This window comes from Elephas maximus, chromosome 10, assembly GCF_024166365.1.
Source record: "Elephas maximus indicus isolate mEleMax1 chromosome 10, mEleMax1 primary haplotype, whole genome shotgun sequence".
Classification (NCBI taxonomy): domain Eukaryota; kingdom Metazoa; phylum Chordata; class Mammalia; order Proboscidea; family Elephantidae; genus Elephas; species Elephas maximus.
Window position 1 is genome coordinate 23,151,561 of NC_064828.1, and position 12,663 is coordinate 23,164,223.

Here is a 12,663-nt window from a genome sequence, read left to right on the forward strand (position 1 = left end):
TTACAAAATAAGGGCTTAGGTAGTCTAGGAGTCCCAGAGTAAGGCTCTAGGAGGCACTGTCGACTGCTGTTCAGATAAATCAGCCCAGTGTGGTGATGAGGCAAAGTGTCCCAGAATGCTCATCATTGTGAAAGGCTGTTGGAAACAAACTGTGAGGTAATATCTTGCTTTTATGTCAAGCAAAACATACCCATAGAATATCCAAAAAAGGGAAAATAAAATTATCAAGAAAGAATGGAAAATAGAATAAAGAAGAGGCCATACAGAGTAGCTTGTATGAGCTCAGCCCTTCCCTTGAAAACAACTATAAAGAATAGATAAAAATAAAAAAAGAAAGCAACTCTTTGAAAGTATCAACAACCAAGGCACCTGGGATGTGAGTGCTGAAGATCCAGGATAGAATGGAAGTGTACTAAGGTGAACTCTACTTTTGTCACTGCTTTCCCGCTCAGCACATTTGTGGATTTGGAGCACCAGGGAAAGGGGTCTAGTGTTAGTTTCGTTTCTCTGGCTGGATAGACACGTTAGAGATAGGGTCAGCCGAGGTTTCTGGGACGTGAGGGGCCAAGATCCCAAGGTGGAGGAAACTGTAGAAATGTGGGCCTAAAACTCTTCATGCTGTTTCCCTTTGGATCTGAAGCAGAACATGGATAAAGTGTGAAGCTAAGATAGCAAACAGAAATAAGCAACATCTATGATGCTGAAGCACAAAGCAGAGATTTTGACACTATGACAATACTAGAGAGACAGAGGCTGAGGCTCAGGGTACCCGAAGTAGGAACGTTCCTGGGAAACGCAGGCTTTCAGTTTAATCCCAGAAGGGCTACACCCTAGGAATAAGGGCCGTACCCTGGAATAAGGGCAAATAGAAGATAGATTCTAGAATCCCATCCTCTACTACATCAGCGTATCAGAAGAAAATTAAGTCCTCTATATTATTATTGTTGTTCATTGCCATTGAGCTGGCTCCAACTCAAGATGATCTTATATATAACAGAATGAAACTTTGTCCAATTCTGTGCCTACCACTACCCATCTGCAAGTTTGACATGCTGTGGTGGCTTGCATATTGCTATAATGCTGGAAGCCGCAATGCCACCAGTATTTCAAAATACCAGCAGGATCACCCATGGTACACAGTTTTTAGCAGAGTGTCTAGACTTAGGCTAGGAAGAAAGGCCTGGCAATCTACATCTGAAATTTAGCCAATGAAAAACCCTGAATCCTCTATATATACCAAAAAAAAAAAAACCAAACCCATTGCCATCAAGTTGATTCTGACAGAGTAAAACTGTCCCTAGGTTTTCCAAGGAGCACCAGGTGTATTCAAGCTGCCAGCCTTTTGGTTAAGAGCTATAGCTCTTAACCACTATGCCACTAAACCAAAAACCAAACCCAGTGCCATCAAGTTGATTCTGACTCATAGTGACCCTACAGGACAGAATAGAACTGCCCCATAGAGTTTCCAAGGAGCTCCTGGTGGATTCGAACTGCCAACCTTTTGGACAGCAGCCAGAGCACTTAACCACTACGCCACCAGGGTTTCCACTATGCCACTAGGGTTCCCAAATCCTCTATATAGAGTATGATAATATTATCTAGATCCTCTACAATTTCCATGTGCAGCATCTGTTATTCAATAGATTAGCAAATCTCTAGGCATGTCAAAAAACGGGAACAAATGGCAAAAGCCAAGAAAAAAAAATACTGTAGAAAAGATGCCCCAACAATCCAAACAGTAAAATTATTTGATAAGGTCTTAAAATAACTATGGTGAATCTCATCAAGAAAATGGAAGAAAAAGATGGAGAATTTCACAAGAAAAATAAAATGTATTAAAAAAATAGAAATTCTAGTACCGAAAAATATTATATACGGATGTACTGTTGTTCTTGTTACGTGCTGTCAAGTTGATTTTGACTTAGAGTGACTCCATATAACAGGGTAGGCTGTCCCATAGGGTTTTCTAGACTGTAATCTTTATGGGGACAGATTGCCAGGCCTTTTCTCCTGCAGAGCTCCTAAGTGAGTTTGAACTGATGACCTTTCGCTTAGCACCCAAGCACTAACAGATGGATTTAATAGATGATTCGACACAGCTGAGGAGAGAATTAGTCAAGTGAAAGGTCAATAGAAAATATCCAAACCGAAGTTCAGAGAGGGAAAAAGGATGAGAAATACAGAAAAGACCATAAGAGATATGAGATGTGCTGAAAAGACATACCTGTGACTGGCACCCATATTGAATAAATTGATTTGTGTGAAGTTCAAAAACTGGTAAAACTACTCACTGGTGGTAGCAGCCAGAGAAGTGGTGTATTGACTGGAAAGGGGTATGAAAGAGGCTTCTGGAGTGTTGGGTGGTTTTCTGTCTTGATCTGGTGGTGATCACTTACATACAATCATTCGTAAAAAATATATCATGCTTTATGCTTAAGATTATGTGCTTTATTATGTATATGTCACACATCATTCAAAAAGTTTATGAGAAAAAGAGAGGGATTTGCGTCTCTGAATTGGAAAATATAAGGGCTAATAAGGGAATTTATTACAATTTTAGCAGATACATTTTTTTTTACACTTATGTATCCCCAGTGCCAAATACAATGCCTGGCATAGAGTCTATGCCTAATTAATATTTGATAAAATAAAAGAATTACCATATTCACCAAATTTCAGAATATTACAACACATCTTATATCTTGAAATGAAGGTAATTTTAGAGCAAGCAAAAGAAAATATTGCTTGATAGAGAACCATAAACTTAGGAGATTATTTGACTCAGAGGTGACTTAAACTGAGACTATAAGCAGCTTCATGGAAAGTTGGATAATAACATGCTGTCCCCACATGGTTATTACAGGGAAGCAGGATGCTGGTGGGGCAACCCAACCTGACCTTTCAGACATAATATAGTGGTCAGCACTCAGTCTCCATGGGATCACCTTGGCAGGACATTCTACTCAGTGGACCACTAGTTCGAGCCACAACACATTTCTTGCATTCTTAATGGAGAGAGTATAGGCGATCGTTATTTTAAAAGTCATCTTTAGAAATCAGTTGCATCATTTATATTGACATAATATTTTTAAGGACCCTGCAGGCTTACCTTTCTTTTTCTGCAAATAAAAAAACAAATGCCAAGGAAGCTTTAGTATCTGGACTATCATCAAACTGTGCCAAGAAGAGGGGGCGGAGCCAAGATGGCAGACTAGGCAGACGCTACCTCGGATCCCTCTTAAAACAAAGACACGGAAAAACAAGTGAATCGATCACATACGTAACAATCTACGAACCCTGAACAACAAACACAGATTTAGAGACGGAGAACGAACTAATACGGGGAAACAGCGATTGTTTTCAGAGCCTGGAGCCGGCGTACCAGTCAGGTACGGCACAAGCACAGAGAGCTGCTCCACCCCCCTGAACTAACCCCGGGAAGGGGACCAGCTGGTTCCATGGGCAGCGTGGGACGCAGCCGGTAGGAGAAGTCCCTGGGAGGCAGTGACTGGTCTTGGAACGGGGAGAGCAGAGTCCAAGCTGGGGAACCATCCCGCTGGGATTTGGACTTGACGCAGGTACGGCATAAACACAGAGAGCTGCTCCACCCCCCTGAACTAACCCCCGGAGGGGGCCCAGCTGGTTCGCGCAGGCGGCGTGGGACTCAGCCGGTAGGAGAAGTCCCTGGGAGGCAGCGACTGGTACTGGGGAGAACAGCATCCCAGCCGGGACACTTGGTCACAGCACAAGCACGGGGAGCTGCTCCACCCGCCTGAACTAACCCCGGGAGGGGGCCCAACCGGTTCTCTAAGGCGGCACGGCAACGCGGCTGGAGGGACAAGAAGTCCCCGGGAGGCGGCAACTGATTTTGGAGTCGAGACTGCACCGTCCCAGCAGGGGAGCCTTGACGCTGGGCGTGGGGCTGGAAGCGGAGGATCTGACCGTGACTCCAGTGGGCCAGACCCCCCGGGGGCAATCTCCACACAGCCAGCACACATAGGCGACGCGCCCCGCGGGAATCTCAGATATAATAGTCATTCCAAGCAAGACAAGCACCTCTGGCTATATTCTGAGGTGCTACTCTCCTATCTCTCTGTTCCCTCCCCCACCCTCCCCAGGAGGCTTCATTAACATCCAAATAGCCTGAGCCAGAGGGAGAACTCTGATAGGGATCTGACTGCATTTTTTTTTAGTGGATTTTCTGGAAAAACTAGTTTCCCAGTGATGGCTCAGAGACAACAATCCATATCAAACCACTTAAAGAAGCAGACCATGACAGCTTCTACAACCCCCAAAACAAAAGAATCAAAACCTTTTCCAAATGAAGATACAATCCTGGAATTATCAGATATAGAATATAAAAAACTAATTTACAGAATGCTTCAAGACATCACAAATGAAATAAGGCAAACTGCAGAAAAAGCCAAGGAACACACTCATAAAACTGTTGAAGAACTCAAAAAGATTATTCAAGAACATAGTGGAAAAATTAATAAGTTGCAGGAATCCATAGAGAGACAGCATGTAGAAATCCAAAAGATTAACAATAAAATTACAGAATTAGACAACGCACTAGGAAGTCAGAGGAGCAGACTCGAGCAATTAGAATGTAGACTGGGACATCTGGAGGACCAGGGAATCAACACCAACATAGCTGGAAAAAAAATCAGATAAAAGAATTTTAAAAAATGAAGAAACCCTAAGAATCATGTGGGACTCTATCAAGAAGGATAACCTGCGGGTGATTGGTGTCCCAGAACAGGGAGGGGGGACAGAAAACACAGAGAAAATAGTTGAAGAACTCCTGACAGAAAACTTCCCTGACATCATGAAAGACGAAAGGATATCTATCTAAGATGCTCATCGAACCCCATTTAAGATTGATCCAAAAAGAAAAACACCAAGACATATTATCATCAAACTCACCAAAACCAAAGATAAACAGAAAATTTTAAAAGCAGCCAGGGAGAAAAGAAAGGTTTCCTTCAAGGGAGAATCAATAAGAATAAGTTCAGACTACTCAGCAGAAACCATGCAGGCAAGAAGGGAATGGGAGGACATATACAGAACACTGAAGGAGAAAAACTGCCAGCTAAGGATCATATGTCCAGCAAAACTCTCTCTGAAATATGAAGGCGAAATTAAGATATTTACAGACAAACACAAGTTTAGAGAATTTGCAAAAACCAAACCAAAGCTACAAGAAATACTAAAGGATATTGTTTGGTCAGAGAACCAATAATATCAGATATCAGCACAACACAAGGTCACAAAACAGAACGTCCTGATATCAACTCAAATAGGGAAATCACAAAAACAAACAAATTAAGATTAATTAAAAAAAAAATACACATAACAGGGAATCATGGAAGTCAATAGGTAAAAGATCACAATAATCAAAAAGAGGGACTAAATACAGGAGGCATTGAACTGCCATATGGAGAGGGATACAAGGCGATATAGAACAATACAAGTTAGGTTTTTACTTAGAAAAATAGGGGTAAATAATAAGGTAACCACAAGAAGGTATAACAACTCTATAACTCAAGATAAAAGCCAAGAAAAACGTAACGACTCAACTAACACAAAGTCAAACACTATGAAAATGAGGATCTCACAATTTACTAAGAAAAATGCCTCAGCACAAAAAAGTATGTGGAAAAATGAAATTGTCAACAACACACATAAAAAGGCATCAAAATGACAGCACTAAAAACTTATTTATCTATAATTACGCTGAATGTAAATGGACTAAATGCACCAATAAAGAGACAGAGAGTCACAGACTGGATAAAGAAACACGATCCATCTATATGCTGCCTACAAGAGACTCACCTTAGACTTAGAGACACAAACAAACTAAAACTTGAAGGATGGAAAAAAATATATCAAGCAAACAATAAGCAAAAAAGAAGAGGAGTAGCAATATTAATTTCTGACAAAATAGACTTTAGACTTAAATCCACCACAAAGGATAAAGAAGGACACTACATAATGATAAAAGGGACAATTGATCAGGAAGACATAACCATATTAAATATTTATGCACCCAATGACAGGGCTGCAAAATACATAAATCAAATTTTAACAGAATTGAAAAGTGAGATAGATACCTCCACAATTATAGTAGGAGACTTCAACACACCACTTTCGGAGAAGGACAGGACATCCAGTAAGAAGCTCAACAGAGACACGGAAGATCTAATTACAACAATCAACCAACGTGACCTCATTGACTTATACAGAACTCTCCACCCAACTGCTGCAAAATATACTTTTTTTTCTAGCGCACATGGAACATTCTCTAGAATAGACCACATATTAGGTCATAAAACAAACCTTTGCAGAGTCCAAAACATCGAAATATTACAAAGCATCTTCTCAGACCACAAGGCAATAAAAGTAGAGATCAATAACAGAAAAACTAGGGAAAAGAAATCAAATACTTGGAAAATGAACAATACCCTCCTGAAAAAAGACTGGGTTATAGAAGACATCAAGGAGGGAATAAGAAAATTCATAGAAAGCAACAAGAATGAAAATACTTCCTATCAAAACCTCTGGGACACAGCAAAAGCAGTGCTCAGAGGCCAATTTATATCGAGAAATGCACACGTACAAAAAGAAGAAAGAGCCAAAATCAGAGAACTGTCCCGACAACTTGAACAAATAGAAAGTGAGCAACAAAAGAATCCATCAGGCACCAGAAGAAAACAAATAATAAAAATTAGAGCTGAACTAAATGAATTAGAGAACAGAAAAACAATCGAAAGAATTAACAAAGCCAAAAGCTGCTTCTTTGAAAAAATTAACAAAATTGATAAACCATTGGCTAGACTGACTAAAGAAATACAGGAAAGGAAACAAATAACCCAAATAAGAAACAAGAAGGACCACATCACAACAGAACCAAATGAAATTAAAAGAATCATTTCAGATTATTATGAAAAATTGTACTCTAACAAATTTGAAAACCTAGAAGAAATGGATGAATTCCTGGAAAAACACTACCTACCTAAACTAACACATTCAGAAGTAGAACAACTAAATAGACCCATAACAAAAAAAGAGATTGAAATGGTAATCAAAAAACTCCCAACAAAAAAAAGCCCTGGCCCGGACGGCTTCACTGCAGAGTTCTACCAAACTTTCAGAGAAGAGTTAACACCACTACTTCTGAAGGTATTCCAAAGCATAGAAAATGACGGAATACTACCCAACTCATTCTATGAAGCCACCATCTCCCTGATACCAAAACCAGGTAAAGACATTACAAAAAAAGAAAATTATAGACCTATTTTTTTTATATCCCTCATGAACATAGATGCAAAAATCCTCAACAAAATTCTAGCCAATAGAATCCAACAACACATCAAAAAAAAAATTCACCATGATCAAGTGGGATTTATACCAGGTATGCAAGGCTGGTTTAATATCAGAAAAACCATTAATGTAATCCATCACATAAATAAAACAAAAGACAAAAACCACATGATCTTATCAATAGATGCAGAAAAGGCATTTGACAAAGTCCAACACCCATTTATGATAAAAACTCTTACCAAAATAGGAATTGAAGGAAAATTCCTCAACATAATAAAGGGCATCTATGCAAAGCCAACAGCCAATATCACTCTAAATGGAGAGAACCTGAAAGCATTTCCCTTGAGAACGGGAACCAGACAAGGATGCCCTTTATCACCGCTCTTATTCAACATCATGCTGGAAGTCCTAGCCAGGGCAATTAGGCTAGACAAAGAAATAAAAGGTATCCGGATTGGCAAGGAGGAAGTAAAGTTATCACTATTTGCAGATGACATGATTATATACACAGAAAACCCTAAGGAATCCTCCAGAAAACTACTGAAACTAATAGAAGAGTTTGGCAGAGTCTCAGGTTACAAAATAAACATACAAAAATCACTTGGATTCCTCTACATCAACAAAAAGAACACCGAAGAGGAAATCACCAAATCAATACCATTCACAGTAGCCCCCAAGAAGATAAGATACTTAGGAATAAATCTTACCAAGGATGTAAAAGACCTATACAAAGAAAACTACAAAGCTCTACTACAAGAAATTCAAAAGGACATACTTAAGTGGAAAAACATACCTTGCTCATGGATAGGAAGACTTAACATAGTAAAAATGTCTATTCTACCAAAAGCCATCTATACATTTAACGCACTTCCGATCCAAATTCCAATGTCATATTTTAAGGGGATAGAGAAACCAATCACCAATTTCATATGGAAGGGAAAGAAGCCCCGGATAAGCAAAGCACTACTGAAAAAGAAGAAGAAAATGGGAGGCCTCACTCTACCTGATTTCAGAACCTATTATACTGCCACAGTAGTCAAAACAGCCTGGTACTGGTACAACAACAGGCACATAGACCAATGGAACAGAATTGAGAACCCAGACATAGACCCATCCACGTATGAGCAGCTGATATTTGACAAAGGACCAGTGTCAATTAATTGGGGAAAAGATAGCCTTTTTAACAAATGGTGCTGGCATAACTGGATATCCATTTGCAAAAAAATGAAACAGGACCCATACCTTACACCATGCACAAAAACTAACTCCAAGTGGATCAAAGACCTAAACATAAAGACAAACGATAAAGATCATGGAAGAAAAAATTGGGACAACCCTAGGAGCCCTAATACAAGGCATAAACAGAATACAAAACATTACCAAAAATGATGAAGAGAAACCAGATAACTGGGAGCTCCTAAAAATCAAACACCTATGCTCATCTAAAGACTTCACCAAAAGAGTAAAAAGACCACCTGCAGACTGGGAAAGAATTTTCAGCTATGACATCTCCGACCAGCGCCTGATCTCTAAAATCTACATGATTCTGTCAAAACTCAACCACAAAAAGACAAACAACCCAATCAAAAAGTGGGCAAAGGATATGAACACACATTTCACTAAAGAAGATATTCAGGCAGCCAACAGATACATGAGAAAATGCTCTCGATCATTAGCCATTAGAGAAATGCAAATTAAAACTACGATGAGATTCCATCTCACACCAGCAAGGCTGGCATTAATCCAAAAAACACAAAATAATAAATGTTGGAGAGGCTGTGGAGAGATTGGACCTCTTATACACTGCTGGTGGGAATGTAAAATGGTACAACCACTTTGGAAATCTATCTGGCGTTATCTTAAACAGTTAGAAATAGAACTACCATACAACCCAGAAATCCCACTCCTCGGAATATACCCTAGAGATACAAGAGCCTTCACACAAACAGATATATGCACACCCATGTTTATTGCAGCTCTGTTTACAATAGCAAAAAGTTGGAAGCAACCAATGTGCCCATCAACGGATGAATGGGTAAATAAATTGTGGTATATTCACACAATGGAATACTACACATCGATAAAGAACAGTGACGAATCTCTGAAACATTTCATAACATGGAGGAACCTGGAAGGCATTATGCTGAGCGAAATTAGTCAGAGGCAAAAGGACAAATATTGTATAAGACCACTATTATAAGATCTTGAGAAATAGTAAACCTGAGAAGAACACATACTTTTGTGGTTACAAAGGGGGGAGGGAGGGAGGGTGGGAGAGGGTTTTTTATTGATTAATCAGTAGATAAGAACTGCTTTAGGTGAAGAGAAAGACAACACTCAATACATGGAAGGTCAGCTCAATTGGACTGGACCAAAATCAAAGAAGTTTCCGGGATAAAATGAATGCTTCAAAGGTCAGCAGAGCAAGGGCGGGGGTCTAGGGAACATGGTTTGCGGGGACTTCTAAGTCAATTGGCAAAATAATTCTATTATGAAATCATTCTGCATCCCACTTTGAAATGTGGCGTCTGGGGTCTTAAATGCTAACAAGCGGCCATCTAAGATGCATCAATTGGTCTCAACCCACCTGGAGCAAAGGAAAATGAAGAACACCAAGTCCACACGACAACTAAGAGCCCAAGAGACAGAAAGGGCCACATGAACCAGAGACCTACATCATCCTGAGACCAGAAGAACTAGGTGGTGCCCGGCCACAATAGAGGACTGCCCTGACAGGGAGCACAGCAGAGGACCCCTGAGGGAGCAGGAGATCAGTGGGATACAGACCCCAAATTCTCATAAAAAGACCAAACTTAATGGTCTGACTGAGACTAGAGGAATCCTGGCGGCCATGGTCCCCAGACCTTCTGTTGGCACAGGACAGGAACCATCCCCGAAGACAACTCATCAGACATGAAAGGGACTGGTCAGTGGGTGGGAGAGAGACGCTGATGAAAAGTGAGCTAATTATATCAGGTGGACACTTGAGATTGTGTTGGCAACTCTTGTCTGGAGGGGGGATGGGAGGATAGAGAGAGAGGGAAGCCGGCAAAATTGTCACGAAAGGAGAGACTGAAAGGGCTGACTCAAGAGGGGGAGAGCAAGTGGGAGTTGGGAGTGAGATGTATGTAAACTTATATGTGACAGACTGATTGGATTTGTAAACGTTCACTTGAAGCTTAATAAAAGTTAATGAAAAAAAAAAAAAAAACTGTGCCAAGAAGCTTTTGAATAACCATAACTTCTCAGGGGAGAACAGAAGTAGTGAAACTTTTCAATTTAAACCTATCTGTAGCCTGTCCCCAACCTGAAGTACTCTTATACAAAATCCACTGTCTTCAAAGTTCCTGAATACCGATGCTTCATCTTGTATATGAACAATACTGGTACGTTCTAGACAGATATGATTCTAGATCTTGGCTGAGCATGGCAAAGCCCTGAGAAACATGCCTTTACTTCAAAACCAGCAAAAATTCTATATATCTGAAAGCAGAAGAGCCATGCTATTTGAGATAGAAGGGCTCTTCATAGTTGATTGATCTAGATCAGAAGTATTCGAGCACAGTAATGAATAAGCTCCAAGACCTGGCAGCATAGTGGTTAAGAGCTTGGCTGCTAACCAAAAGGTTGGCAGTTCAAATCCATCAGGCACTTCTTGGAAACTGTATGGGGCAGTTCTACTCTGTCCTATAGGGTCACTATAAGTTGGAATCAACTTGACTGCATGGGATTTGGTTTTGGTTCAAGAAGCTTACAGCTAGTTGAAGGGGTGAGACAGATACATCAATATGTACACTGCAGTGCACGGGGTGCCACACTGCATTAAAACAGAGCACAAAAACTTCCAGGAAAGGTCACAAGAAGAAGGGTGTGGCATTAGAATGGAGCCTTGAAGGATGGAGGAATTTTGACAGAGGTGGCAGAAGAAGGTTATTTTCTGTGTAGACAAAGCAGCAGGAGCAAAAATCAAAAGGCAAGGAAGCAGGGAGAGCCCGTTTTTCTTGTCAAGGGGAGAGATGGGAGATAAAACTTTAAATGCTACTTTAAGAAATTTAAACAATACCAGAGGGGAGCTTTTGGAGGGTTTTTAGGGAGTGGCCATGGCAATAAAATGGTGTCCCAAGATCAGTCTGATGTTTGCGTTAGTGAGGAGTGAGGGGACATTGGTCATTGGGAGATTGGTTGAAAGGCTCTTGTATTAGTTTAAGTGAAATGTCACAGGGCCTGACCCATTCAGTACTGATGACACATAAAGAGAGTGGAATTTGTGGATCTTGGCTCTTGACCTGGGAGTAGGGGCCTACTCGGAGGATCAGGTCTTCTTGGAGAACTCCCAGTTTTTATTGTTGGTGAGTTCCACCTGTCCTTGCCTACCTCTTCCAGGACTATAGCACAGAGATTCATTTAACTGCCAGAATGGGTGTGACTTTGAGAGAGTGAATTTTGGGACATGCTATCTGAAACACTCTATCTATAGCATCATAATGCCTGGAGCTGGGCTGCACTGCTCCGTTTCATGAGAGGCGTGTTAAGTTTGTCCCTAAAAGTACAAGGTGTGTCCGAATCTGTGTTAAGCATTTTATGAAGCAAACAAAACAGTACCCTAGAAAAACTGGTAGAAAACAAACACAATGGAAAACCCGATGAATGGTAACTTACCTTAAAGGAAGCACCCCCTTTCCAGGCCATCTTGGGCAGCTTCTTTCTACCCTTGAGCTGCCTCAGCTTGGGATGTGGGACTCCTCCAAGACAAAAAAGACCTTAGGAGCTGGCTGCAAAGACCAGTAGGGCTCATAATGACAAATTTCTAACAACTGCCCTCCCCTCAGTTCTCATTACTTTCTTGTTTTTCTGGCTGGTTTGAATGTGTTGTCTGAAAAAGCAAAACCTAAGAGTTTTGGTCATTAGGGACCAGAAATCTGGGACTAAGGCCAAAGAAAACCTGGTGGCAAATATATTGCCAAATCTAAATGCAACATTGCTAACCAGTTACTGGAAAGTTCTGACAAAGTAATGTTTTGTAACAGTTGGTGAATCAAATGGCAGAGGCACCCTTTGCTAACTCTTAGCCCGCAATGTATAGATAGGATACAGAATTTTTATTTTTCAAAAAACAGACATAAATCGTTTCAGGCCAGCTTCTACTTCCTGTGTGTATTTATTATATCAGGACATGCCTTCAGAAGAGTGGAAAATAAGGAGCAGATTTTCATATGGAAAGGAAAATAAGTCATTCCTTTGTGTTAAAAAAAAAATAAGAGAAACCAAAGATGCTCATTTTAATTAATTTTTGAAGCCATGTGTTCCATTTACCCTGACAGATAGACTGACTTTCAGGAC

At 40.4% G+C, this 12,663-nt stretch overlaps 1 protein-coding gene across 1 annotated transcript in view; it reads left to right on the forward strand.

Annotated features, from left to right (window-relative positions):
* Positions 1-12,663, forward strand: part of RYR3 (ryanodine receptor 3) — a 626,301-nt gene that overhangs the window by 272,688 nt on the left and 340,950 nt on the right.